This window comes from Sus scrofa, chromosome 15 (genome assembly GCF_000003025.6).
Source record: "Sus scrofa isolate TJ Tabasco breed Duroc chromosome 15, Sscrofa11.1, whole genome shotgun sequence".
Classification (NCBI taxonomy): domain Eukaryota; kingdom Metazoa; phylum Chordata; class Mammalia; order Artiodactyla; family Suidae; genus Sus; species Sus scrofa.
Genome location: NC_010457.5, coordinates 86,613,487 through 86,641,453, shown reverse-complemented (window position 1 = coordinate 86,641,453; position 27,967 = coordinate 86,613,487). Strand labels below are relative to the sequence as shown.

The following is a 27,967-nucleotide window of genomic DNA, read 5'->3' as shown; positions in this document are numbered from 1 at the left end:
AGGGGTTGAATTGGAGCTGTAGCCGCTGGTGTATCACAGTCACAGCAATGCTAGATCCAAGTCACAACTGCAACCTATGCCCACAGCTCAGGAAAGCTGGATCCTTAACCCACTGAGCAAGGCCAGGGATCGAACCTGTATCCTCATGGATACTAGTCAGTTTCATTTCCACTGAGCCACTCTGGGAACTCCAAATGATGTTATTTTAAATAAGGCAGTATAAGAGCTGGGTTCTAGAGTCTGCAAACTTCTCAGATCCACCTACTAGTTCTGTGGCCTCAGGTCAGTTATTGTTTCAGTTCCTTCACTCACTGAAAGCAGATAGTGGTAGTATCAGTGGTCCAGAAAACTTGTGGATAGAAATGAGTTAGCACAGGTTTAGAGCTTAGTACACAATATGACACATAGTAAGAACGCAATACATGTTTGTTGTTACAATATGATTAGATAGTTCCTCATATGAGCATTGCAGACACGCAAAATCTATGTGAGCCTTGCTTTCAAATGCAGCTGGTGCATCTCACCAAAAAAAAAAAAAAAGGTAATAAAGAAAAGCTCTAATACGTCTGAATATCTTTATTTTTCTAGTTTTACACAGTCACAATAAAGTTAGTCAAGGGTTTAGTCCAAATTCTGGCCAGGTGCTTTATTTCTTCATTCATTCATTTAAAAGAAAGAAAAGAAAAGAAAAAATACTTATGGAACCCCTATTATATCCAGGCATATATTTGGTAGTGAGATACAATTTCAAAAAAAAAAAGAATTATAACCTCTGTCTTCATGTTTTAAGGATGACAAATATTAATCAAATTATTAAACAATGAATGTAAAATTACAACTACAAAAAGAGGTGTATAAAGGAGAAAAACCTGGTGCTTATGGGAGGATAACTTTAAAAGGAAATGAACAAATTGTGTTGGTGAGGGAAGCTTCCCTGAGGAAGTGAACATTGAATTGGTATCAGAAGAATGAGAGGAATTACCAGGACAAGAACAGTGAGCTACTCGTTGAGCTACTCAGCTCCAAGAACAAAGATCTATGTGTAGGTAGGAGGGAACTTGGCCCCTTTGACGACCTGAAGGAAGGCAAGTGAAATGGGAGCTCAGAGAAGAAGCATGGATGAGGTGAAGCTGATGAGTCAGCCAAACCCTGCAAGCCCTGATAAGAGTTTGTTTTCTTATCCTAAGAACAGAGGAAAACCACTGAAGAATTTTAAGCCTGGTATGTTGTCGGTGTTGAGGAGAGGAAGAAGTTGATATGATCCAATGTGAATTCTGTGTGTGAAGAAGAGTTTTAGAGGGGGTCAGACAACTTGTGGAGAAACTAATTAGGAGACTGTTGTCTGGGTTCAAGAAAGATAATGTGGAAGCCTAGATTAGGGCAGTTGAGCTAGAAACATTTGCAAGTGATAGACAGAGAAGAGCTTTGTTTTCCATAAAATATGCATTCTTGTCTTTCACCGCCCAAGCACGTTTTTTTTGTGTGTGTGAAGGTATTTTCCTTTTGGACTGTTCTAGAGAAGCCAAGTAAAGCTAATGGTAGGTGTAGGGCTTCCATACACATTTGAATTCAATGAGGGGAGAAATGCCAATTTCTAAATTATCAGCATCATCTCCCTCTAGGTGAAAGAACTTGTTCAGTTTTACCATAAACATGCAACACTGAAAATGAACCAAAGTAAATAATTTCTATTGAAACATTTTTACTACAAAAATGCTATAAGTAAACAATCATTTATTATTTTTAGTTATTTATTTTCCACTATACAGCATGGGGACCAAGTTACACATACATGTATACATATTTCTTCCTCCCACTGTTGTGTACAATCATTTATTTTTAAAAACATACATTAAGAGCAGAAATACTTTTGAATTCACGTTGAAAAAAACTAAACACACCCAGGAAAGGAAGAAAGTCATAAGAAACAGATCAAATAGTAATTCTAAAATAACCATTGGCATTGTCTTTGGAATCTAAAGAAGACCCGCTTACAGCCTTAAGAAGTTTCTTCCATATTTTGGCCACTAAGCAAAAATGCTTTGTATGTAAAAAAAAATGTATGTAAAAAAAAAAATGTATGTAAAAAAAAATGCTTTGTATGTAAAAGTGCAGTAGCCAAGGCAGCTTCCTAGTACCTCAGAGCAAATGAATGAATGCAGACACACACACAAGGGCACTTAAATACACTGAAATACATTGAGCTCACATTATCTCAAAGGATTAAGACACAAAACCAAAAATACAGCACAAAACTCAACTTCATTTTGCAAAACAGATATGCAGAAACATCCATTACAATGTTCTCTAAGATAAATTGTCTTTTTCAACTAAAAGAAGAAAAAAAAGGAAACCATTGGCAGCCTAGTTCTCCCAGAGCAGAAGTGAGACATTAATTTAGATCACTGGGCACACTGAGAAGTTACTGCACCGCAGGGATTTCCAATTACATAATGCAGAATCAGAACTGTGTCTGGGTGTCACTTGGCTGCCAGCATCCATGGGTGAGCTGTATAACACTCCTCTGTCATGTAGCTCATGTGAGAAAAGAATTCTGCTGTTCTGAGAAATGGCCCTCATCTTGGAGACCTTCCCAGTTACACAAGAGAGTGTAATTTCCACATTATCCCCAGGCATACTGTCTAGGATGATAAGTCTATGATAGCTTTATGTGTAAATTATACATACTGTTCTACTAAGGAAAGGCGTGCAAACTACTTTGGGGTTATGGCAGGGCAGAAAAACAAAATCAATTTGTTTTCCAACTTTTAAAAATAACACCTGAGCTATCTACAATAATCAAAAGAGATAGTGAAGGTTAGATGGCAAATAAGGTAATTGCACTATGACTATCTAACAGATCAGAATTTGTTTTGTCGGGCAATGTTTAAAGAGTGCAGACTTACCAACCACCTCATAGCTGGCTTGTTTCAGTACTTTGGTGTGAAGTCCTTGATACTTTTAATGCCATATTTATCTCAGTTTTTCATCATGGACTGCACTCTTAATTCTGGTTTAATTTTTCTACATGTGAAAGCACACTTACAAAAGAGAGACAAGAAGTAAAGGGAGGTTGAATATTTTCAATGTATTGTCTATTTAGTAACAACATTCCATATGTAGAGCATAGTGTGTACCAGATATGAGACAAACTGGAGAATGAGACTTTTTTCCCTCTAAAAACTCACAACTCTCTCACTAAGATGTTCAAAATGCAAAAAGTTTTGTATATTAGCTATTAGTATTATTTAGAACATTTGTTTTATTAAACATAATCATTTTTAAACAAAATCAAGAGCAGAAATTAGAAAACTGAGCTAGGCATAATAATATTTAATATTTGTTGAGCATTTACTGTATCTACAAGTTTTGCACATATTTAAACCTAATGAAAACCTTGGCATTAGACTGGGATAATCTTCATTTCCAAAATGAGGAAGCTGAGGTTTATAAAAGTTATACCACAACTTAAAAATCAAATGTGTAGCTTGAATTTAAACCGATGTAATATGATTACACAGTGCTTTCTCATTCATTCCTCTCCACTGCTCAGTTTTAACATTTACTATAACCTGTTCCACTTCAATTTCTCCTGTAACCTGAACAATCAGACATTTTGTATTTGTTTGTTTAATTTTATTGCTTGATTTGTAAACTTTTTTCAATCTGTTTAAGTTTTGTCTTATCTTTAGGAACTTGTTGGGAAAAGCTAACTAAGTCTTTCTATGGTTATTCCATTGTTGTTGAATATATAACCATGTTGTTCTCTCAAACTACTCTCCTGTTGTTTTCATGCTAGAATTTATTACTGAGCAACTATAATATGTTAAACATTGTGTTGGTTGCTTAATGAGTGAAGAGATGATCCTTGCCCTGACAGGAATATCAAAATTAAATAATAAGTAAAATGAAGTTCTAATAACTGGTATGATAGAAGGGTGCAAATTGCTTAAAAAAAAAAAAAAAGTCTGCCAGCAGGGGGTGCAGGTGAGGCTTCCTGTAAGAGATGGTTGAACTGTTACCTGAAACTTGAGAATTACCTAGACTAGATTTAATTTTTATTTTTCCCACCTTGATTTCATCTCCCATAATTTGGTTTTGAATTTGCATTCCCACCGGCCTCCAACAATTATTTCATTTCCAACTGCAACAAATCACCATAAGATAGTCTACACTGTTCACCAAGTGCAGATTTTTGAGTCTGCCTCCCTTTGATATCCTTGCTTCTATAATAGTTCAGTTTTCTCCCTCCATCCCTGATCACCTGCTTCTATTCTCTTCTTCCTCTGGCTTTCCTATTTGCACTTACTCAGAAACTGTCCTCACATGCATTCTTCTCTGGCTTCTTCAAGTTTCTCTTAAACTTTCTTCCTCTTTTAAGCTCATGATTTAAACTATTTCCTCCCATTTTTGTTTTTATGTTAATTTTCCATCAAGTAGCATAGATTATATTTGTACATATATTTGTATATAACAATATATATAACATATACTATAAAAATGACATAAAAGAAAATTAAAAATTCAATTAAAGTGTTTAAAATTATATACTTAAAAAAATTCTCTAGTAAGTTATATGAATTCATGTATGCTAGAATGGAAAAAAAAAGCAAACAGATTACTTATGCTTGGCTATGCTTGGGAAAAACAAGAAAAAGGAAATTGTAAAGAATAGATGTATCCATATCCAAAATGCCACTGATCTCCAGATCTTCTGTTTGACTTATCAAGGGACAAAGACATTAGTACTCTTTGGCTGGATTGGGGCAGGGGGAGGGAGGCAGAGGAGCAGTGGCACTTTTTCCACAATTACTGAATTTTAGGGAAATGTTACTGTCTTCTCAGGTAATATACTTTTTCTAGAAACTCACATGGCTTTCCAACAGTCCAACAAATCAAAGTATCGGAAAAAAAAAAAAAAAAAAAAAGAATGAAATCCTAGACAAAATGAGAGTAAAAAACAAAAAGATACATGACAGGATTAAGATGGCAGAGCAGAAGGACTGGAGCTCACCTTCTCTCATCAAAGCAGCAAAATTACAACCAATTGCTGAATAACCTTCAACCAAATACAGTGCAAACTATCAAAAAAGATATCCCACTCCAGAAGACAAAGAGTAGACCACATCAAGATGGTAAGAGGGACAATTATGCAATTTAAGCAATCCCATACCCACCAGGTGAACAGCCCCTAGACTGAAAAGTAACTGTATCACAGAGACTCACCTACAGGAGTGAGAGTTCTGAGCCCCACGTCAGGTCCTCACACCTGGGGATCTGCCACAAGGAGAAGGAGCCCTTAGAATATTTGGCATTGAAGGACAGTGGGGTTTATGCATAGGAAGGAGCTCTACAGGACTGGGCGAAATGGATACCACATTCTTGAAAGGCACACACAGGCCTTCATGCACACTGGGTCTCAGAGCAAAGCAGAGACTCCATAGGAATCTGGATCTGACCTGGCTGCAGTTCTTGGAGGATCTCCTGGGAAAACAGGGAATAACTGGCTCACTGTGGTGGAAGGATATTGGAGGCAAAGATCTATGGAATAATCACCAGAGTGTGCTCCTCTAGAGGGGGCCATTTTGGAAAAATCTGGCCCCACCCATCATCCCTGAGAGGCCCCAGGCCAAATAATAATCCAAATGGGATCAAACCCCCACTCAGCAAACAGGCTGCCTAAAGACCCTCCAGGCACACTGCCGCCTCTAATCTCACCCAGAGACAAAGCCTCACCTTCCAGAGGGATAAGAATCAGCTCCAACTACCAGTGGGCAGGCACTAGTCCCTCCCATCAGGAAGCCTACAACCCCCATGCCAAATTCAGCCACAAGGGGGGCAGACATCAGGAGCAAGAGAACTATATCTCTTTTGTCTGCAAAAAGGAGACCACACCAAAAATCTATACAAAATGAAAAGGCAGAGAATTATGACTTAGATAAGGGAGCAAGAAAAAAAAAACCAGAAAAACAGCCAAGTGATGTGGAGATTATCAACCTCATGAAAAAGACTTTAGTCTGATGATAGTGAAGATGATTCAAGACATTAGAAATAAACTAGAAGCAAAGATTTATAAATTACAAGAAACACTGAGCAAAGAAATACAAGATTTAAGGATTAAGCAATCAGAGATGCAAAATAAAATAACTGAAATAAAAATTTCATTAGAAGCAACCAACAGCAGAATACAGGAGGCAGAAGAACAAATAAGTGAGGTGGAGGACAGACTAGTGGAACTCACCAATGAGGAACAGAAAGGAGAAATAAGATTGAAAAGAAATAGAGATAGTCTAAGAGAACTCTGGGACAACGTTAAACACACCAACATCTATATTATAGGGGTGCCAGAAGGAGAAGAGAGGGCCGGAAAAAAAATTTGAAGACATAATAGCCAAAAACTTACCTAACATGGGAAAGGAATCACTCACTCAAACCCAGGAAACATAATGAGTACCATATAAAATAAACCCAAGGGGAACACCTCAAGACACATATTAATCAAACTGACCAAAATTAAAGACAAAGAGAAAATATTGAAAGCAGCTAGGGAAAAGAAACAAATAATACACAAGGGAACCCCGATAAGGTTATTGGCAGATTTTTTTAGCAGAAACTCTGCAGGCCAGAAGGGAGTGGCACAATATACTTAACATGATGAATGGAAAAAACCTCCAACCAAGATTACGCTACCCAGCAAGGCTCTCACTCACATTCAAAGGAGAAATCAAAAACTTTAGGACAAACAAAAGCTAAAAGAATTCAGCACAACAAAACCAGCTTTACAAAAATACTAAAGGAACTTCTCTAGGTGGAAAAGAAAAGTCACGACTAGAAACCAAAATATTACACATGACAAGACTCACCAGCAAAGGAATACATACAGTAAAGGTAGGAAATCATCCACACATAAATATACTACAAAAATTAGAAATCATGAGAAGAGGAGGGTACAAATGCAGGGCACTAGAGATGCACTTGCAATTAAGAGAACAACAACTAAAATAATCTTGTGTGTGTGTGTGTGTGTGTGTGTGTGTGTGTGTGTGTATACCTATATCAAAACTACAAGGTAAATATAGTTTAAAACATACTGCAAATCAAAAATGTACAACAGATATGCACACAGATAAGAAAAAGCAACTCAAATACAACAGTAAAGATAATCACAAGAGAAGGGAAGAAAAAAGACCAACAAAAACAAATCCAAAACAGTTAATAAAATGACATTTTATTATGTGATGAGAATACACACATCAATAATTACCTTAAATGTAAATGGACTAAATGCCCCAACCAAAAGACATAGACTGGCTGAAAGGATACAAAAAAAAAAAAAAAAGACCCACATATATGCTGCCTTCAGGAGGCGCACTTCAGTTCTAGAGACACAAACAAATTGAAAGTGAGAGGATGGAAGAAAATATTCCATGCAAACAGGAATCAAAAGAAAGCTGGAGTAGCAATACTCATATAAGACAAAATAGATCTTAAAGAATTCATGAGAAAAAGAACATTACATAATGATCAAAGGATCAATCCAAGAAGATATAACATTTGTAAATATATATGCACCTGATATAGGATCACGGCAATATGTAAGGCAACAGTAACAACCTTAAAAGGAGAAATTGACAATAACACAATAATAGCAAGGGACTTTAGGACCCCACTTACAGCAATGGACAGATTGTACAGACAGAAAATCAACAAGGAAACACAGCCCTAAGTGATGCATTAGACCAGATGGACTTAATAGATATTCAGAGAACATTCAATCCAAAAGCAGCAGAATACACATTCTTCTCAAGTGCACATGCAACATTCTCTATTATTGATCCCATTCTGGGCCAAAAATCAAGCCATGGTAACTAAGAAAACTGAAATCATGTCAAGCAGCTTTTCCAACCACAATGCTATATTATTGGAAATCAACAAAGAAAAAACCTGAAAAAAATGCAAACACATGGAAACTAAACAACATGCTACTAAACAACAAATGGATCACTGAAGAAATCAAAGAGGAAATTTAAAAATACCTAGAAGCAGATGAAAACAAAGACACGACAATCCAAAACCTAGGGGATGCAGCAAAAGCAGTTCTAAGAGGGAAATTTATAGCAATACAAGCCTACCTTAGGAAACAAGAAAAAGCTCAAATAAACAAGCTAACTTTACATCTAAAGCAACTAGAGAGAGAACAGACAAGACCTAAAGTTAGCAGAAAGAAAGAAATCATAAAGATCAGAGCAGAAATCAATGAAATAGAAATGAGGAAAATCATAGAAAAAATGAATGAAAATAAACACTGGTTCTTTCAGATCAACAAAATTGATAAACCCTTAGCCAGGCTCCGCAAAAAAAAAAGAGAGAAGATTCAAATCAATAAAGATAGAAATGAAAAAATCTTTTGAAAAAGTTACAAAGGACATCAAAGAAATAAAAAAAAAAAAAAAAAAAAAAAAAAAAAAAAAAAAAAAAAAAAAAAAAAAAAAAAAAAAAATCTTGAAAAAGTTACAAAGGACATCAAAGAAATGCAAAGGATCATGAGAGACTATTACAAGTAACTATGTGCCAATAAAACAGAAAACTTAGAAGAAATGGACAAATTCTTAGAAAAGTACAATCTTCCAAGACTAAACCAAGATGAAATAGAAAAGATGAATGGGCCAATCATAAGTACTGAAATTGAAACTGTGATTAAAAAATTTCCAACAAACAAAAGTTCAGGACGAGATGGCTCCACAGGCGTATTCTAACAAATATTTAGAGAAAACACCTATCCTTCTGAAACTATTCCAAAAAATTGCAGAGAAAGGAATGCTCACAAATTTATTCTATGAGGCTACCATCAGCCCAATACCAAAACCGGACAAAGATACCACAAAATAAGAAAATTACGGAGTTCTTGTCATGGCTCAGTGGAAATAAATCCAACTAGGAACCCTGAGGTTGTGGGTTTGATCCCTGGCCTTTTTCAGTGGGTTAAGGATTCAGCATTGCCATGAGCTGTGGTGTAGGCTTGTAGCTGTAGCTCCAATTAGACCCCTAGCCTGGGAACCTCCACATGCTGTGGGTGCAGCCCTAAAAAGACAAAAAAAAAAAAAAAAAAAGAAAGAAAATTACAGGCCAATACCACTGATGAATATACATGCAAAAATGCTTAACAAAATACTAGCAAACCAAATCCAATAATACATTGGAAGGATTGTACATCATGATCAAGTGAGATTTATTCCAGGGATGCAAGGATTCTTCAATATCCACAAATCAACTGGTGTGATACACTACATTAATAAACTGAAGAATAAAAACCATATGATCTTCTCAATAGATGCAGCAAAAGCTTTTGAAAAAATCCAACACCCCATTTCTGATTAAAAAAAACAAAAAACAAAAAAACCAAAAAACACCTCCAGAAAGTTGGCATAGAGGGAACCTACCTCAACATAGTAAGCCATATATGACAAACCCACAGCTAACATCATTCTCAATGGTGAAAAGCTGAAAGAATTCCTGATGAGATCAGAAAGAAGACAAGGAAGTCCACTCTTGGCAATACTATTCAACATAGTTTTAGAGGTCCTAGCCACGGCAGTCAGAGAAGAAAAAGAAATAAAAAGAATCCTAATTGGAAAGGAAGAAGTAAAACTATCACTATCTGCAAATGACATGATACTGTACCTAGAAAATCCTAAAGACACTAACAGAAAACTGTTAGACCTCAGCAATGAATCTGACAAAGTTGCAGTTTACAAAATTAATACACAGAAATTGACTGCATTTCAATATACTAACAACAAAAAATCAGAAAGAGAAATTAGGGAAACAGTCCCACTACCATTACACCAAAAAGAATAAAATACTGAGGAACAAACCTACCTAAAGAGACAAAGACCTGTACTCTGAAAACTGTAAGACACTGATAAAAGAAATCAAAGGTAATATAAACAGATGGAAAGATATACCATGCTCTTGGATTAGAATAATCAATATTATCAAAATGATTATACTACCAAAGGAAATCTATAGATTTGATGCAATCCCTATCAAATACCAAGGACATTTTTCACAGAACTCAAACAAAATATTAACAGTTTATTTGGAACCACAAAAGACCCAGAACAGCCAAAGACAATCTGAGAAAGAAAAATGGTGCTGGAGGAATCAGGCTCCTGACTTCATACTATACTACAAGGCTACAGTCATCAAAACCATAGGGTACCAGCACAAAAAATATAGATCAGTGGAATAGGATAAAGAACCCAGAATTAAACCCACGTACCTACAGTCAACTAATCTATGACAAAGGAGGAAAGAACATACAATGGAGAAAAGACAGTCCCTTCAATAAGTGGTTCTGGGAAAACTGAATAGCCACATGTAAAAGAATGAAATTAGAATACTTCCTAACACCATACACAAAAATAAACTCAAAATGGAAGAAATACCTAGATATAAGAACAGATACCATAAAACTCTTAGAGGAAAACATGGGCTGAACACTCTCTGACATAAACCACAGCAATATCTTCTCAGATCCACCTCCTAGAGTAATGACAAAAACAAAAATACTGGAGTTCCTGTCATGGCTCAGTGGTTAACAAATCTGACTAGGAACCATGAGGCTCTAGGTTCAATCCCTGGCCTTGCTCAGTGGGTTAAGGATCTGGCATTGCTGTGAGCTGTGGTGTAGGTTGGAGATGAGGCTCAGATCCCACACTGCTGTGGCTCTGGCATAGGCCGGTGGCTACAGCTCAGATTAGACCTCTAGCCTGGGAACCTCCATATGCTGTGGGAGCAGCCCAAGAAATGGCAAAAAGACAAAAAAAAAAAAAAAAAAAGAAAAGTAAACAGGACCTAAACAAACTTAAAGTTTCTGCACAGTAAAGGAAACCCTAAACAAAACAAAAAGACAACCCACAGAATGGGAGAAAATATTTGCAAATGAAGCGACTGACAAGAGATTTAATCTCCAAAATTTATAAACACCGTCTGCAGCTCAATACCAGAAAAATAAACAAACCCTTCAAAAAATAGGCAGAAGATCTAAACAGACAATTCTCCAAAGAAGCCATATGGATGGCCAAAAAACACATGAAAAGATGTTCAACATCACTTATTATTAGAGAAATGCAAATCAAAACCACTATGAGGTACCACCTCACACCAGCCAGAATGGCCGTCATCAAAAAGTACAAATAATAAGTGCTGGAGAGGGTGTGGAGAAAAAGGAACCCTAGTACACTGTTGGTGGGATTGTAACTTGGTGCAACCACTGTGGAAAGCAGTATGGAGATTCCTTAGAAAACTCAAAATAGAACTACCATTTGATCTAGCAATCCCACTCCTGGGCATCTATCCAGAGAAAATCATAACTCACAAAGACACATGTACTCCAATGTTCATTGCAGCACAGCACTATTTTCAATAGCTAAGACATGGAAACAACCTAAATGTCCATCAGCATAGGAGTGGATCAAGAAGATGTGGTATATATACACAATGAAATGTTACTCAGCCATCAAAAGGAAAGAAATGATGACATTTGCAGCAATATGGATGGACCTAGAAATTATCATGCTAAGTGAAGTTAGACAGTGAGACACTAATATCATATGCTATCACTTACATGTGGAATCTAAAATAAAAGGACACAATGACCTTCTTTGCAGAACAGATACTGACTCAGACTTTGGAAAATCTTATGGTTTCCAAGGAGACAGGTTGGGAGGTGGGGGTATGGGCTGGGGGTTTGGGAAGGAAATGCTGTAAAATTGGGTTGTGATGATCATTGTGCAAATATAAATGTAATAAAATTCATTGAAAGAAAAAAGGCAATAATACAAGTATTTTATGAAGTTAGTTTAAAAAGACTTTGAAGCTGTAAATGAATAAATATACCTGTATTAAATCATATTTACTATGAAAAAGTTATCAATATGTTTAAGAGGAATTAAGATTGCATAAGCTTCCTAAATTTGCCATCCTCATAGATTAAAGGAGAACACTGATTATTACAGATAATGTTTTATTAAAATAAATAGTCTACATATTTTTTAAAATATCTACTTTTCTTTCCTTGCCTCCCTCCTTTTTTTCTAGTGAGGCAGATATTGATGAGGATTTGAGTAACCTAGCTTGATGCATGGTATTGTGGTGTTGGAACCCAAATGGGGTTAGGAGGTTGACTATGTAAAGCGAGAGATGGTGAAAGCCAGCCTGGAGCATAGGTGAAGCCTAAGATAAGGAAGGTATTTATTAAGGGGCAGCTAGGCATGAAGTTTACATATGGAAGCAATCATATTGCTATCACATATGCCTAGAATAATAAGGGCACTTTTCTCACCATTCATAGGATTTCCACATAAAAATGAAGAACTTAGAATAAACTTCACAGTGTTGGATTAGAACTGGAATATTAGTGTAAACTCAAGGTTTCAATATTCATTGGTATATATATATATATATAACAGGTATAAACATATATGTGTGTGTATATATTCTGTAGCACTGTCCACTGGGAGAACCTGGGAGTATTGACACTCAGGTAGAAATAAATACATCAAATACTCGGATCTTTATTTCTAAATCCCATCCTCCATAAAAGGAAGTGGAGATGTTTGGAGAAAAAGCTAATTCCAGGGCTGGGGCAGAGAAAATACAAGATGAGCCTTCTTGTGCCAGAAAGTAAGAAAGTGCTAGATAAATGTAAGGGACATACTAAAAATACACAGAAACAAGAATGAAATGGGTTCCCAATGGCCAAATCTGGGATAAAATGTGTATCAAAAGAAATAATGACATTAGCAAATTATAACTCATTGCATAAAATGGGGATCCATGAATCAATGCTTATAAAAATAAATGAATAAATAAATGGAGAGAAGAGAAAGTTTTTTCTTACAATGAACTACAACTAATAAATGCAGAATAAAGGAATTTGAAAATCATATGTGTCAACCATAATTATAATAATCCAGTCAAGAAACATTAATGGATTAAAAATCAAGGGAGAGGAAAAAGTTTGGTAAGGAATGAGATATTTGCATAATTTCAAATTATCTTTACACAGATAGTGATTAAATTATCAAGGGAAAATGAATAACCTTACATGGGCGAAACCTGACAAACACAACCTTAACCAAGTGATCAAGTTACATCAACAGTAATGAGATAAAGTGAAGTAGTGGGTATACTTATAATATGGAACAAAAAATCAGCTTCTCTTCTATGATTCTAATGCCAAAAATTGCATAATCTGAATCTAATACTGAAGAAATATGAAACATATTCAAATTGAGGAACAGTCTACCAAACAGCTGACTAGTGTCTAGGTGACAAAAAATCAAGGAATCACTAAGAATCTGTTCCAGATGAAAAGTTTTGTGGTATTTAAATGCATTATGTGATCCTAGATTGGATTCTTTTTTTAAAAGGATTTTTTTGGGACAGTTTTTGAAACTTGATAGGTTCTGAGGATTAAACGATAGTACTTACAGTGTTAATTTCCTGACTTTGATGGTTGTACTGCGGTAATGTAGGAGATTGTCCTTGTTTATAGTAATTATGCACTAAAATATTTGGGGGTGATGTCATAACACAGTATCAACTTTTAATATCAGAAAAGCTATTTTTACTGGACTTGTAACTTTTCTGGAAGTTTGATCTTATTTTATTCATTTATTTATTTTTGGCTGCACCTGCTTGCATGTGGAAATTCTCTGGCCGGGGGTCGAACCCACACCATAGCAGTGACCCAAGCTACTGCAGTGACAATACTGGCCCTTTAACCCACTGTGCCACAAGAAAACCTTAATATTATTTTAAAATAAGCAAACTTAGAAAGAAATACGTGTATAACATAATATTTTGTGTAGCTGTGTAAACACACATATGCACAATATATTTGACATTCAGTTTTCAACCAGTCTTTTTTCTCACAAACTTTTTCACTCATGTTAAAAATGCGTAACTTTCTCCTTTGCACATAAACTTGCAAACACATATACCAAATTAGCTCTTTAGCGGTAAATGTTTGGTTTTCATCGTTAACATTTGTTAAGAACATTTTCTGTTTTGAAGAGTTCTAGCCACAAAAAAAGGCTAGCAAATAACACTAATGTAGAAATATATGAATGTTCTAATTTCTTCATTTGGCACATACTTTTCTATAAAGCATAAATAAGCATTTCTTGTGTTTGAACAAGAGGGGATGACTACTGGGGGTTTGGGATTGGCATATGGAATGATTGGCCAATGGGGACCTGCTATATGGCTCAGAGAACTCTACCCAGTGTTCTTTTGATGATCTATCTGGGGAAAGAGTCTGAAAGAGAATGGATGTGAGTACATGCATAGCTGACTCACTTTGTTGTACCGCAGAAATTAGCACAACAATGTGAATCAACTACACTTCAATAAAACTTTCAAAGATGGAAAAAAAAAGAAGAAGAAGAAGAAGAAGGATGGCTATTTAAACTGAAAGTAAACTCTGCAATTTGGGAAAGTAGGAATTTTTCCAAAAACAAAACTGCTAATGAGCAGAGGAGATCACGCCTAAGGATCAGATAGAAAGAGAGCCCAAAGTGTATTTAAAGTCACAGGTGGAGCAAAATAAAGCAGAGAAGAACAACCTGTGTGGATTTTATTGTTCATTGTCTGGACTAAGAACAATCTACATTACACTAATATTTGAAGTGAAAAGGTACATATTCATATCCTTGCAATTTTCTCTTAAAATGATTCCACCGAGGCTTTGGTCCCAACCAACATTACCAAAACTGATGTTTCTAAGGCCACCAAGGACCTCCATATTTCCATATGCACTGGAATGATGAGTTTTATCTCATTTATTCTCTCATCAGAATTTAACAAAATTGATCACCCCCTCCTCTTTTCCTTACTCTGCTTTCATGTCCACATTAATTTTCTTCCCAGCTCAATGGCTATGCTCCCTATGAGATCTTACTACTGGGATACCCCAGAGCTCAGAACTTAGACACCTCCTCTTTGCAGCCGGTAATTGTGTCTTTTAGTGACCTCATTCAGTCTCACAGCTCCCAATAACATCTATTCCGCTGGCCCCGCCTCTGACCACAAAATCAGATTAAAAACTACCTATTTGATACCTAATACACATCCAAGCAGCGATATCTCCACTTCAGAGTGTCCAGAATCCTGACCTTCCCCTCCAAAAGCTGCTCTTCTCACTGAGTTATATGGAATGATGGGCCAATGTGGACCTGCTGTATAGCACAGGGAACTCCACCAAATATTCTGTGATAGTCTGTATGTGAAAAGAATCTGAAAGAGGAGTTCCCATTGTGGCTCAGTGGTTAACAAACCCGACTAGTATCCATGAGGTTACGGGTTCGATCCCTGGCCTCACTCAATGGGTTAAGGATCCTGTGTTGCCATGAGCTGTGGTATACGTCACAGATTAGGCTTGGATCTGGCATTGCTGTGGCTGTGGCAGAGCCAGCAGCTACAGCTCCAGTTTAGCCCCTAGGCTGGGGACTTCCATATGGCAAGGGTGAGGCCCTAAAAAGATAAAAGACAAAAAAAATAATAATAATTAAAAAAATAATCTGTAAGAGAATGGATGTGTATACATGTACAGATGAGTCACTTTGATGGACAGCAGAAATTGTCAAACATTGTAAATCCACTATACTTAAATAAAACTTTAAAAAATGAAAAAAAAAATACTGTTCTTCTGACCTTCTATCTTAGTTAATGACAAATCCACTGTTCTTTTTCTTATTTCAAAAAAAATTTTTTTTCTTTTTAGGGCCACACCTGCAGCATATGGAAGTTTCTGGGCCAAGGGCTAAATCAGAGCTGCAGCTGCCTACCCACACCACAGCCAGAGCAACACTGGATCCAAGCCACATCTGCAACCTACACTGCACTTTGCAAGCCATACCAGATCCTCAACCCACTAAGCAAGGTCAGGGATGGAACCGCATCCACACGGACACTATGTCAAGTTCTTAATCCACTGAGCTGCAAAGGGAACTCTGCAAATCCAGTTTTCCAGTTGATAGGAACAAAAGATCTCAGAGTCACTCTTGACTTTCTCTTTCTCTCATGCCCATTTCCACTCTGGCCCAAATCCCATCAACTCCACCTTCAAAATATACCGAGAATTTCACTACTTCTCACTACCTTCACTGTCACTTTCCTGGTTCAAGGCACCTTCAACCAGCCACGACTACTAAAAGAGCCTCTTAATTGATCTAACTGCTTTAACCTTTGCCTCCACAGTCTATTTTTAACACAGAAGCCAAAATTTGTCCAATCACCATCACTAATCCAGTAAAACTTTTCCAAAGGATAAAAGCTGGAGTCCTCTTGTGGCTCAGTGGGTTAAGGATCTGGCCTTGTCACTGTAGTGGCTTGGGTCACTGCCATGGCAAGTGTTTGATCCTAGGCCCAGGAACTTCCATATGCCATGGGCATGGCAAAAACAAAAACAAAAACAAAACCCTCAAAGAGTAAAAGCCAAAGTATATATAATGCTGCATAAAATCCTACAGTCTGTAACTCTGGGCTTCTTTTTTTACTTCACCTATGGTACTTTCCTCTTATTCCACTCTACCCTCTCTGATCTCCCTGCTGCATCTAGAATATTCCTGGCATGCTCACACCACAGAGCATTTGCTCTTCCCTCTCATTTGGAAAGTTCTTGCCCCAGAAATCTACACTGATTCCTCCCTTACCTCTTTTGTGTCTTAGCCCACATCATCTTTTTAGCGATGTCTTCCCTGGTTACCCTATTTATAATTTCAACTCTTTCCATCCCAAACCACTCTATTCCTGCTGTATTTTTCTTCAACATGCATGACATTTTCTAACTAACTGAGTAATATACTTATTTGTTTTGTTTAATGTTTAACTCCCTGCTAGAATATAAAGCCCGCAAGCACATATTTTTTCCTTTTAGTTTACTACTAAATTTCTGGCACTAAATTAGTGCCTAGAGCATGGTATTCACATCATAAATATTTATGAATGAATGAAACTTAATGGGAAACCAATAAACTAAAGTAGGTCACACAGCAGTCAGAACTTGATGGACAACATGGTAGGGAAGAGAAGAGAGAAACTGGAAACCATACCCTTCTACTTGCATAGATACCAATCTCAACTTGGCTGTGAGATCAGCCTGCCCCACTAGAGCCAGTTAAAACTCCCTTGGGTGACAAGATGTCATAGTGTGAATAAAGATTAAACCCTAGTTACCTCTGATCTAGTCAGGGCAATCTATTACCTACTGAAAGGAGGAAAGGGACAAGGACTTAGATCAGAAACTTTGACAAACCAGTGTCTATGTAGAATTTTATACATTAAAATTGTACCATATTTTTCAATAGTTTTAGAAGGTTAATCTCTGATCTTACATTCCAATAGATAGGTAACAATACAGCAGCAAACAAAAATCAGAACAAAAGCAGACATGAGTTTAATAGCTGTGCTTTTAGAAATTCTAAATATCACAGGAGGCGCAGTGGTTAACGAATCCGACTAGGAACCATGAGGTTGCGGGTTCGATCCCTGCCCTTGCTCAGTGGGTTAACGATCCGGCGTTGCCGTGAGCTGTGGTGTAGGTTGCAGACGCGGCTCGGATCCCGCGTTGCTGTGGCTCTGGCGTAGGCCGGTGGCTACAGCTCCGATTCAACCCCTAGCCTGGGAACCTCCATATGCCGCGGGAGCGGCCCAAGAAATAGCAACAATAACAACAACAACAACAACAACAAAAAGACAAAAGACAAAAAAAAAAAAAAAAAAAAATATCACAGGAGAATGGGATCAAAGTCATCCAATAGCTAATAGCAGCTACTTTAGATTTGGTGGGTCATAGATTCTTGACAATTTTTAAATATGAGGACAGTATTCTAAATATAAGTCTCTTGAGAAAACAAGAACAGTACTTTTGAACATAGAGAATATAATCTGAACACTCAGAAATATTGCTGGTCCTTCATAGTCCCTGTTTTCCTGAAGATTCCTTGATTTGTAATAGCCAAAAATTGGAAACAGCTCAAATGCCCATTAGTAAGTGAATGGATAAATGAATTGATATACTCATACAACAGAAGGCCACTACAATGGAATACCACTACTCAGTGAGAAAAAGGAATGAACTATTGATATATGCAACAACATGGATAAATAGCAGAATAATTAGGCAGAGTGAAAAAAGGCGAGACCAAAAAAAGATTTTAAAAATTACAGTAAATGCTGTTTAAATTAACCTTGCTTATTCGTATTTTGCCGTCTTAAAGTTGTAGCCCTGAAACTCTTCAAATACTGCAGGAAGATTCCATACATTATATTAAATTATTCCATTTATGTAAAACTCTAGAACATGTAAATCAATGTCTAGTGACAGAAAGCAGATTTTTAGTTTCCTGGAAACTAGCAAGGGTGCAGGGGAAAAGGGAGGAATTGGAAAAAAGAGGAAATTTTGGGTAATCAGTATGTTCACTATTTTGTTTGTAGTATAGTTTTATAAGTAAATACATATGTCAAAGCTTGCCAAATGCTTTGCTTTAAATATGAGTAGATTACTATATGTCAAATTATTCCTCAATTAAGCTGTAAGAAAAAGGAGGGAGAAAGGAAGGAGAAAGCAGTTAAGTGGTATTTACTAGAGATAAATTTTGGATGTCATTACCTCATAGATGACACTCAGAGCTTGGGAATGAATGAAATCACCTAGGGAGAGATTAGTCAGAAAAGGCAAGAGGGTCTAGGATGCTGTTTTAGGAAACACCAAGATTTAGACGTTTAGGATGAAGAAGATCATGACACATTCATCGGTTTTCTCAAATTGGTTTTTTTTTTTTTTTTTTTGGTGCTATTTATTTATTTATTTATTTATAATTTTTTTAATTTTCCCACTGTACAGCAAGGGGGTCAGGTTATCCTTACATGTATACATTACAATTACATTTTTTTCCCCACCCTTTCTTCTGTTGCAACATGAGTATCTAGGCAAAGTTCTCAATGCTATTCAGCAGGATCTCCTTGTAAATCTATTCTAAGTTGTGTCTGATAAGCCCAAGCTCCTGATCCCTCCCACTTCCTCCCCCTCCCATCAGGCAGCCACAAGTCTCTTCTCCAAGTCCATGATTTTCTTTTCTGAGGAGATGTTCATTTGCGCTGGATATTAGATTCCAGTTATAAGTGATATCATATGGTATTTGTCTTTGTCTTTCTGGCTCATTTCACTCAGTATGAGATTCTCTAGTTCCATCCATGTTGCTGCAAATGGCATTATGTCCTTCTTTTTTATGGCTGAGTAATATTCCATTGAGTATATGCACCACATCTTCCGAATCCAATCATCTGTCGATGGACATTTGGGTAGTTTCCATGTCCTGGCTATTGTGAATAGTGCTGCAACGAACATGCGGGTGCACATGTCTCTTTTAAGTAGAGCTTTGTCCGGATAGATGCCCAAGAGTGGGATTGCAGGGTCATATGGAAGTTCTATGTATAGATTTCTAAGGTATCTCCAAACTGTTCTCCATAGCGGCTGTACCAGTTTACATTCCCACCAGCAGTGCAGGAGGGTTCCTTTTTCTCCACAGCCCCTCCAGCACTTGTTATTTGTGAATTTATTAATGATGGCCATTCTGACTGGTGTGAGGTGATATCTCATGGTAGTTTTGATTTGCATTTCTCTTATAATCAGCGATATTGAGCATTTTCTCATGTGCTTGATGGCCATCTGTATATCTTCTTTGGAGAAATGTCTATTCAGGTCTTTTGCCCATTTTTCCATTGATTGATTGGTTTTTTTTTCAAATTGTTTTAAGCCAACCAGTAAATCATCTGATCATCATTTTATTCATTAGAGTAGGAATACAGGCCACTTAATGCAGCTTGTAACTTAACAATTACTGTGTCTTTTTATACTTGTTCCTATTCATTAGTCCATAGCATTTAACATGATTATTGTTGATATTAATTGACAGACGTAATCTTTTGCTTTTTCCTTAAAGTTATTATTTTAAGGTTTCATTCAGATCTCTATAGTGAAAACGTTTTATTTCTATGAAATTTTCTGATATGTTCTGAAGATACAATGCATTCTAACTTAATGTTCAACTAAAAATATTATATTTTGCATGTGTCATCAATAGCATACAGAATATAAAGTATTCACAGAAACGAAAATGTGAACTTTGTCATCCTAATTGGTATTTGAGATATGTGTCAGTGTATCCTAAAGCAAGCTTGAGTTCAAAGATACGTAAATTTTGTTTAAGCTTAATGTAAATTATTTCAAGTGACAATTTACATGAACTTTGTCCATTTCTTTATTTCTATTTTGATATATTAAACACTGAAAACTTCTAAACACTTTAGGAATTTTTTAGGTTAAAATTTCCTATTTATACCAGAAAGCTTTATTTTCAAAAACAAAAACAAAGTCCAATGCATCTCTTCCCTGAGTCTTCTCTCCAGGTCAGGCTACTCACTCTGCTTCTTCCTATTAGCCAGTATTTCTGAAAGTGTTGTTTATGCTCGCCGGCTCTCCTTTCCACCCTCTCAGCCATTCTGTCTTCTCTAACAGCAGTTCTCTCAAAATCTACCATGAAATCGCGCTCACTGGTTTTCCGGAGCTCTCCTCTGGTCTCACTGTTACTTGAGCTCACTGCAACATTTGACACTGCAGATGGCTCCATTCTTCTCACAACTTCCCCCTACGCCCACTCCACCCGCTACCCCACCACGCCAAACAACACCTTTTATTTCTCCTTCTAGGATCCTATCTCCCCTTACTTTGCTGGCTTATCCTTTTCAGTTTCTGAGTTTTTCATTCTCAGATTAAATTTTGAATTTGCATGCTTCTATTTTTCTACCCTTTTCTTTCTCTCCCCTCTTCTTGGACAATCCTTATCCTCATCCATGTTTTTCCCTGTAGCCTCCTGAATTATTTGAGTTTTCATGAAGAAAAGACTTCTCCCTCTTGGAGCCAAAAAAGTCTTGCTTCCTTCAGTTTCTTGGCTATCTCACCCAGGACCTGGTAGACTCAAGAAAATGTGTACTTCTTAATGGCTTAGAAGCCATGTCTAGTCAACAACAAGCAGGGCTGTTAGCAAAGAATAAACCCTACTAAATGATTATGTTGTGATACTGTTTAAAGTGACCATTGAACAACGAGTTCCAATTTTTAACAAATGTATTTGAGGAATCGTTTTCAGGCAAAGAGACAAACAAAAGCTTGTGGTTGTCAGTTACAGAGCAGTATATAATAAAAGTTGTGGGAAAAGGCAATAGAAAGTAAAATTTGAGAAAGTGTACGAACGTCTCACTTGGCCCAGAGCCAGGGCTCATTCTATGTGAATCTCATCAACATCCTGTCTAGTTGAAAGTAAACAAAAGTAAATCAAGGTATTATTTGCCACCAGAATATAGAACTAGAAGTTGAAGACTAGAGTTCTATTCCTAGTGTTTGTGATTTTCACTGTTCTAGATGAAGCCAACTTAAAGTGCTGACACTTTTTGAATATAAACCTCCTTGGACCAAACCCAAGATATATCTACAGTGAGGTCCATTTTAGTGGTTAGGGAACCCAGAGCATTTGGAAAGGCTTTATTCTTTTTTTTTTTTTTTTTTTTTGGTCTTGTTTTAGTTATTTCTTGGGCCGCTCCCGCGGCATATGGAGGTTCCCAGGCTAGGGGTCAAATCGGAGCTGTAGCCACCGGCCTACACCAGAGCCACAGCAACGCGGGATCCGAGCCGCATCTGCAACCTACACCACAGCTCATGGCAACGCTGGATCGTTAACCCACTGGGCAGGGACCAAACCCGCGACCTCATGGTTCCTAGTCGGACTCGTTAACCACTGCGCCACGACGGGAACTCCTGGAAAGGCTTTATTCTTGTAGGTGCCACTAATGGAAGAAGGTGTTAATGTGACAAAGGCAATTTCTCTTCATTTCTAAATCAAATTGTTCACTGAAAAAACTCTTCATTAAAATCAGTTTATGAGTAACAGAGTAAACGCATATAATTTGTATCCATGTTCCATAAGCATGTAAAAATAAGCCTGTATAATCTAATTTTTTTTAATTTCATAGGAATACTTTGAGTTTTCTAAATAAAATCTCAGTGCTTATAGTTGTTATTATCTGAAGATTTATATGGATCTCGATCTTTTAATGTCCATCAAAGTATTCCATCTGTGCATTTGGTAAAGAAAAAGGTGGTATGGTGTGGGTGTGGGAAGGGAAGAGAGAAAATATAAAAGAGAGAATGGATTGAGATGATTTAATTATTCAATTAATTTTGTACATAAGATAAAATGATGTGTGGATCATAAAAAAAATATATTAAAAGTTTAGGGGAGCTCCCATTGTGGCTCAGTGGGTTACAACCTGACTAGTATCCATGAGGATACGGGTTCATCTTCTGGACCCACTCCGTGGGTTGGGGATCCAGCGTTGCCATGAATTGTGGTGCAGGTTGCAGACACAGCTTGGATCCCTCATTGCCACAGCTGTGGTGTAGGCTAGTAGCTGTAGCTCCTATTCCACCCTTAGCCTGGGAACTTCCATATGCTACACATGCAACGCTAAAAAAGCAAAAAAATAAAATAATAAAATAAAATAAGAAGAGGAAGGAAAGAAAAAAAGATTTAGTACACATAAAATTTCAGTTACAAATTTTTTAACTGCTTAAAGATCTCCATATTCACAGGCAGAAATACTTGTATACTGCTCATTATATTTTCAGTAATATACCTGCTTTCTTATTTTTTACTTTGTGATCATTTTTATATCTGAATCACATGAAAACACTCAGTGAGCTCTCCTCATGAAATTATTTTTAAACCTATTTCTCTCTCAGTACTTCCTCTTATTTATCAAACAGCAGATAACATCAGTGTGTACATACAGTCAAAAGAAAGACATTCTGTTTATTTTTCTTTGATGGTGCTTTACTAGAAATGAATTATATCCGTAGTTTTAAGATGAGAACAGAAAATAATAAATCTTAGAGACTGCAAGTACAGAGCAGGCAGGTCAACGACATTTATAAAGAACATCATCTTAAATGGTTGTCCATTAATGCATTTCTGAGCATATTACTTGGCAGACACACTTATAACATAGGGAAGAATTTTATTTCAATTCCTGTGAAGATTCTCCAGGGTCACTCTCTGTGTATAGGATGAGAGGTCATTGTAGTTAGTCAATACATTTTCTACTACTAATTTTCTCTACTGTTTTCTCTACTAATAAGATTGAAGTACATTATTTCAATGTTTTATGTTTCAAGATCTTAAAAAGGGTAAGGATGTTAAACCTCACAATTAAGGAAAACCCTAGGGCACTTGAGGGCCTTCCCTGTAGAAACATGTCTTATCAAACATGTCTTAAACTGATGTCTAATATCTATACTGGCTTCTACCAGAAGGAAACTGGAGTGACAGGGGCATGGTAATACTGAAAGCAAACTTCTCAGCTAATCAACAGATGCAAACCTCCCATGGGATTCTAATGGCTTGGGCTTTCATCAGGGCTTTATCATCCTAGAAGTACAGCTCCTTCATTTTGAAAAGGATACTGAAGTGCCCCACTCTCCAATTTTTTTCAGAAGTGTTAACTTAGAGTGACAGAAAGTAGAAGGTTGATTGTGAGATTCCAGGAAGAGCAGTAATCTGACCTATTGCTCTTTAAGGTACTGCTGATTTCCTTCCAAAAGAATAGCGAAAAGGGCATTTGCATTCATGTATTCATGTGTGTATGTATGTATTTCTTTTATGCTCTGCTGGTTCAAGTACGCCAAAGACTTCTGCCGTAAACAAATGATTGTCAAAGCACAGCATTTATAGAGAAAGAAAACAATTACTAACCTTTGCAATTTGTTGCTGTTGGGTGATTTATTAAGCTTGTGTGTTAGAAATTCAGAATTCTTATACTGCATTAGTTGAATACTCTTCTACTTCTCTTTATAATACATACTTTTTTTGAAAAAAGGAAAGAGTCTGTTTTTGTCAATATGGTGATGAGGGGAAAAATCACTCAAAGAAAACCTAAAGCTTGGAAAAATACTCAGAATTACTTTTTCCCAATTTCAGAGTTTAAATATACTTTCCTTTTCTCAGAAAAATAATTTTTGAATTAATTTAAAAATGGCCAAAATGGTTTATGTATTGGTCCAGTTTCTTATTTTACCATGATGAGTTTTAATGTTCTTCCTAAGTTTTTACCATTGATGTACCTTTAAAACAGTAGTAAACTAGTGCCAACGAAAAATTTTCACTTGCCATCTTCCTCTACAAGGATTAAGTCCCTAGTCGCTGTAGTCACTGACCTTCAACACATGCTGGAAGGAGTTCAGGGTAGAGATCAGGAATGAGGCACTCTGTGCTCTGGGGAAAACTGGTAGAAGAGGCTTTCAGATAGGTATTTTCAGAAGAAGATTCTACAAGCCCATTTTTTTTGCATCTTCTCATATCTAGAAAAGCACTAAAATCATTAACAAAGACATCTGCTGGTTCCTCGTGACTAGCAGTAACTGTCACAAGACTAGCCGAAATCTTCTGCCAAAATGTGTGCTTGACTGCACTACCCCCCTTCACCAGAATCACATATATACTGACCTCCAACCTACTTCTTTGGAGCAGTTGCTCAGAGCTATCTGAGAGGCTGTCTTCTTGGCTAATATCCTTATTTTTTCCCAGGTAAAACTTAACTCATAATTCTCACATTATGGGTTGTTTTTTTGTTTTGTTTTGTTTTTTCAGTTGACAGGTTGTAAATGTTGATTATTTAGGAAAAAGTGTGCAGGGTGATGGTTGAGCAGGATGTAGAAAAGGGAGACAGAGGCTAAAAGTTGGCTGAAATGGAAATAAAATGATTGCTAGCATAAGATCCAGCTCCCCTTGCTTCAGCTAGATATACTTACAACAACTTTAGTTAAATCTTTCTCCACCCTGCCCTCACCCTTAGTTTCAGGCTTTGACTCATGGTGGCTGATTGCCCCCAGGTAATTATTCTCCTTCAGATTTCAGCCTTGATGATCTGGTAGAGGTTCCAGGCAATGTACTCAAGGCTTGCCTTTATCCGCCACTTGGAATTTCTTTGCATTCCCTGAAAAAAATACTTTTTTTTTTAAATGTACTTTATCTTTTTTCATGTGATGAGTTCTTGATGCTTTTAAGGTTGTTACCTATCACTTTTGGAAATTTTCTGAGGAAACATTAGGAAGTTAATTCTTGACTGCTTAGGCATTTATGGTTACCTAGGGCCTACAAAATTCCTGGGCCAGGAAGCTGTAACTGAGAGGATGACCACACTGATTCAATGGCTGTGTGTTTTATATACATAAAGTGCACTTTAAGGAGCCCTCTGATAGAAATTTTGGGAAAAGAATATTGAGTTAGAAATGGTAAACATTCTGAAAATAAAGCAGCATTGTCTTAGAAATGCAAGAAGGCAGAGGCAAAATATATGATTTGAATCATTAACAATACAAGTAATGACCAGAAAACCAGTATTTTCGGGTAAGATATATGTCCCCTTTATCATGAGTTTTAGTCATCTGAATGTTTATGTTCCTAAGGCTGGTTGTATTTTCTACTAGTTCCAAGGGTGGGATTGTGCACCACTTTTACTGACGTTGGATGGTAATATTCAGGCACCCATCTATTTTTACTTTATTAAATAGAACCATTTAAGAATACCAATTCTAAACTTACAAGCCCTGAAAGCAAGATAAAGATTTCGTAGTGATTTTTATTGTATGTTATTTTTTCGTAGTGATTGATTTTAGAAGACACAAGTGGTTTTGCTACAGTATGTGTGTTACTATCTTTATAGTTTCTAGTGTTGACTGAAAAAAAAGCACAGCATTAGAGTTGTGAGTTGTTTTATGTGGGGAAAAGTGATGTCTATAGTCCTCTCAGATAGCTCTGAGGAACTTCTCCAAAGAGGTGGGTTGGGAGCTCAGTGTATATATGATTCTGGTGAAGGGGGTGGTATAGTTAAGCACACATTTTGGCAGAAGATTGCAGCTGGTCTTGTGAAGGTTACTGCTGGTCCTGAGAGCAGATGTCTTTGTTAATGATTTTAGGAACAGAAGCACCAAGGTTCTGAAAAGAGCGGTGCTCAGGGTGACTGAGAACCAATGCTAATATACTTATACATTAGGTCCTTGTTTATCTATTTCATAGTCATTGTATCTCTTAATCCCAAACTCCTAATTTATCCCTCCCCCACCCTACCTCCTGTGGTATCTGTAAACTTGTTTTCTAACTCTGTGAGTCTATTTCCATTTTATAAATAAGTTCATTTGGATCATTTTTTAGATTCCACATACAAATGATACATGATATTTTAGATTCCACATATAAAATGACTTATTTCAGTTAGTATGATAATCTCTATATCCATCCATGTTACTGCAAATGGCATTATTCCATGATTGCAAATATTGAATCATACAGCATTTTTAGATGATGATTAAATGACCATTTAAAATAGCCATGCACCCTGTATTTGCCAGAAGGCTAACAAAAATCTTCCACATGATACTGATTCCACCCCAAGTTTAAAACTCCTGAGGGTAAATTTAAAAAAAAAAAAAAAAAAAAAAACAGAGGATATCTGCTGTGCAAGGACTGTGTCTTTTTGGAATTGCCAACTTAATTGCTTTAATTTGCTTTTTTAACTTAAAGATAGACTTTTAGAATGAAACAAAAAAAGAAGAAAGTCTTCTAATAATCAAGGAATCAGTAAAACTTCAGTTATGTTTTCTGGCCATCATTTGGCTTTTAAAATCCTGATAACCTTTCCTTGAAAAATAGAGCATTTCCTCTTGTTTAGCCCACTTCCTTCTCAGATAGGACATTTGGGAACCCAGCCTCTGCCTCTTTTCATTCACACCATCCAGGATCCCATGTAAAGCAGGGCTGTGTGGCACTGCCACACCCCAATTAAGAAACCCTGTAAGGTTGTGCTTCCTATCATTCTTGGGCCAATGCCTTCACCAAATTCTGTTTTGAAAAGCATTTATTTTATTTTTGTTTTGTTTTGTTTTTTTTTGTTTTATGTTTTTTTTCCACTTACCTCGTGAAGTCTCATCCCCATGACATTTGACAGTGGCTTTGGGTGTAGTCCAACTCTCGAAAAGAGAAAGCAGCACGCAGCAGTTAGGGAGGTGAGTTTCTGTGGGGCAGACAGGTTGAGTAATCTAACACAGAGCGTGCCAAGTTCAGGTGAGCCTCGAAGACTAAAACTGAGAAGCCAGCGGTGGTGGCAGTGGGCTAGCAGGCAGTGAAATGTTTCCACTATACCCATGTATGGAGTAGTGAAGCATTTAGACCACTCAATTTTCTTTACCTACAGAGTTCTGCCTTTTAAAACTATTTCTTCTAATTTACGAAGACTATTATAAGACTGTATTATTGAGAAAGGGGCAGCTTCTTCCTGTAAGGTGTATCATTCAGGAACCATTAAACGCATCCCTTACAATGCATTGCTGTAGCACCTTCTAAGGCAACTTTAGGAGAGCTTCCCTCGTATATTTTTCCTTGGATTCCACACAATACTAGCACAATGTGTTCACAGCAGTTGAAGGTAGGCATGCATGTGTCATTTGCTTGCCTGTTCATCCATTCATCCATTTATTCATTCATCTAATTTATTAGACATAAGTTGAACTTCTCTTCTTTATATTCTGAGTATATAACCACAAATAAGATATAGTCCCTGCCTTGATGTCCAGTTGGGAAAAGAAACCTGAGCAAGTAACTGTGACTTCCATGTGAGAGCAAGGATTATAAGAGTTTGTATAGAATACAGGGATCCTGAACAGAGAAATGGCTGCTCTCACTGGGGTGGAAGAACTGGTCAAAGGAGATCTTTTTAACAGTTGTAAAGAGGATTGCATGGGCATTTTACATACAAGGAAATGCATTCTCATCCAGAAACCTCACTTATG

The 27,967-nt window shown here is 36.8% G+C and overlaps 1 long non-coding RNA gene across 2 annotated transcripts in view; it reads right to left on the bottom strand.

Annotated features, from left to right (window-relative positions):
- The window catches only part of LOC110257027, a 284,942-nt gene extending 257,403 nt beyond the window's left edge, over window positions 1-27,539 (bottom strand). For both annotated transcript variants that reach the window (XR_002339181.1, XR_002339182.1), the window contains exon 1: window positions 27,094-27,539. This is a non-coding gene — a long non-coding RNA (uncharacterized LOC110257027). The remainder of the gene's footprint in view (window positions 1-27,093) is intronic.